Source organism: Triticum aestivum, chromosome 5B (assembly GCF_018294505.1).
Source record: "Triticum aestivum cultivar Chinese Spring chromosome 5B, IWGSC CS RefSeq v2.1, whole genome shotgun sequence".
Taxonomy (NCBI): domain Eukaryota; kingdom Viridiplantae; phylum Streptophyta; class Magnoliopsida; order Poales; family Poaceae; genus Triticum; species Triticum aestivum.
In genome coordinates this window covers 177,853,111-177,856,106 of record NC_057807.1, presented here as the reverse complement: position 1 = coordinate 177,856,106, position 2,996 = coordinate 177,853,111, and positions in this window count along the sequence as shown.

Genomic DNA, 2,996 nt, shown 5'->3' with positions numbered 1-2,996 from the left:
ATTCAAACCCGTAAACATAGAGGCATACGACGGAACAACAGACCCCAGATTCTGGATTGAGGATTATATCCTACACATACATATGGCTAGAGGAGACGATCTCCATGCCATAAAATACCTACCCCTCAAGCTCAAAGGGCCAGCTCGGCATTGCTCAAAAGCCTCCCAGAAAATACCATTGGAAGTTGGGAAGAGCTCGAGGATGCGTTTCGAGCAAATTTTCAGGGGACTTATGTCCGCCCTCCGAATGCAGACGATTTCAGTAATATAACTCAACAGCCCGGAGAGTCAGCCCGCAAATTCTGGAACAGGTTCCTCACCAAAAAGAACCAAATAGTCGACTGTCCGGACGCCGAAGCGTTAGCAGCCTTCAAACATAACGTCCGAGACGAATGGCTCGCCAGACACCTCGGCCCGGAAAAGCCAAGGACTATGGCCGCACTAACAAGCCTCATGACCCGCTTCTGCACGGGGGAAGATAGCTGGCTGGCAAGATGCAGCACCAGCGACCCGAGTACATCCGAGGTCAGGGATGGAAATGGGAAGCCACGACGCAGAAAAGACCAGCGCCGAACTAAGGAAAATGGCACAAAGAACACGGTGGTCAACGCCGGGTTCAAAAGCTCTCGGCCGAACAACAAAACACTGCCTCTTAAGGACAACAGTGACGAGCTATCCAACCTAAACAAAATCTTGGACAGGATATGTCAAATTCACAGTACCCCCGGGAAGCCTGCAAACCATACCCACAGAGATTGTTGGGTCTTCAAGCAGTCCGGCCGACTTAACGCCGAACACAAGGGGCTCGCCACACCAAGCGAGGACGATGACGAACCCCACAAGCAGAGCACTGGAAAACAAAAGAACTTCCCACAAGAAGTCAAAATAGTGAATCCACTTCAAGTGATAACAAGGAAAAATAGGGCGGCACCTACTAAAGTACGCGCTGCACGGTCCACCCCAGCGGAGTCCCGAAACTGGATGTTGAAACCAATTACTTTCGACCATCAGGATTACTCCAGAAGTATTCGAAACGCAAGATGGACTGCTTTGATACTAGATCCTATAATCGGCAGACTACAATTTACACAAGTCCTAATGGATGGCGGCAGTGATATAAACCTGCTATACCAGGACACAATCCGCAGAATGGGGATAGACCCTACCAAAATTCGCCATAGCAACACTTCCTTTAAAGGAGTAACGCCAGGCCCTTATGCCAATTGTATGGGCTACTTACTACTAGAAGTCGTGTTCGGTTCATCCAACAACTTCTGTCGCGAAAAGCTAACCTTCCATATCACCCCATTCAAAAGTAGCCATCAAGCACTATTGGGACGTGAAGCTTTCGCCCGCTTTAACGCAATACCGCATTATGCGTCTCTCACACTTAAAATGCCCGGTCCACGCGGTATCATCTCATTGAAGGGAAACTTTGAGTGTTCCTTGACTGCGGAAGAACGTGAGACTACTTTGACAGCGACAGACTAATCCGGCCTTGCTGATCAAAGCCCCTAAAACAGGTCATTCAGACCCCGAACACGGTTAGGCGAGTTCGGTATAAATAAACAAGGGGCTTCCTAACCGCGTACCCCTTTACAAGGGGTTGCACGAACGAAGAATGAGAGCCAATAAAGCTCAATTTTATTCATTTCTTAAATCATACTCCAACTAAGTTCTTCTCTTTTACAGATGAACAACGTGCTACACCCGTCCGGGATACAGCACGACGGAGACACAGGCGCAGACGTGCAGCAGGGACCCGTTGCAAGGATTCTTTTTAGATTAAGACCCTGCATAAACCTTTTTTACTGTCTCTTGTTGATACACATCCCCTGGTTTCTTACCATAACCGAGGAGGAGGCTGGCGTTTTGGCATCGGCTGCATCAGAACATTTCGTGCGTACCCGGACACTAGGGGCTTAAGGGCATCGTTCTGCCCATTTTCATAAAGACCGAATACCTTAGGGAGTGTTCGGCGTCTCGAGTTAGGCCTTATATGCATCAGCTCTGAATCATGTCTTTGGTCAAATGTTGGGTTTGCTCGGCTCCTGTGTTTTGCTACCTTACGTTCCGTTTTATCGGCTAACGCGGCACCAGGAGAACTACTATGATTGTGCCCCGGTTCGGCCTGGCGAGCACCTCAGTAGAGAAAGCCGAAAACTGACTATCATGATACAGCGAGAGACTGGTCAACCACTCGATCGACTACCGGAATGTCTAAAATTCCTCCGCTTTGACGAAGGACCGTTTCCCGGTCAGGCACACACGCGCCCCAAATTCGGAGAGCGCGGTGACCCTAGGGGCTATATCATAGCCCCTCCTTCGAACTCCTATGGCTAAGTGAAAGTGATAAAGCATTATAGTCCGGTTGCCTAGTTTGCTATGCTACCACCTCCTTCACAAGACCAAGACGTTGGATTAAGTGTGAAAATGCGCTTTTTTGCAAACACCCCCGCACCATGTGCGTGGGGGCTGAAGCCAAAGACTACCATCTTTCAGGTTATATATACATATACATTAACGGCCGCACAGGAGATATTTCAATACTTGAACGCACAAGTATAAAAAGCCCTTATATTATAAATATGGTTTTACAAATCATACATGTCATTTGAATGTAACGTTTTTCGATCACTACGACTCTATTAAACGAGCGCCCTGCAGGACTTCCTCAAAATAGTGCTCGGCGGGTAATCGGCTTCTGTCCGAATCCCGGGATGCAACATCGATGGCGTCCATCTCTACCCAGCATGTTTTGACATAGGCGAGAGCCATCCGTGCACCCTCTATGCATGCCGACCGCTTCATCGCCTTGATATGCGGCACCGCATCAAGGAATTGTTGCACTAAGCCAAAATAACTCTTTAGCTTGGGCCTTTCCGGCCACAGATGAGCCACGACATCCTTCATGGCAAGTCCGGATAACCTATTCAGCTCAGCCCACTCAGCCAACCGATCGGTTAACGGAAGTGGACGCTCCGGACTATGGAATT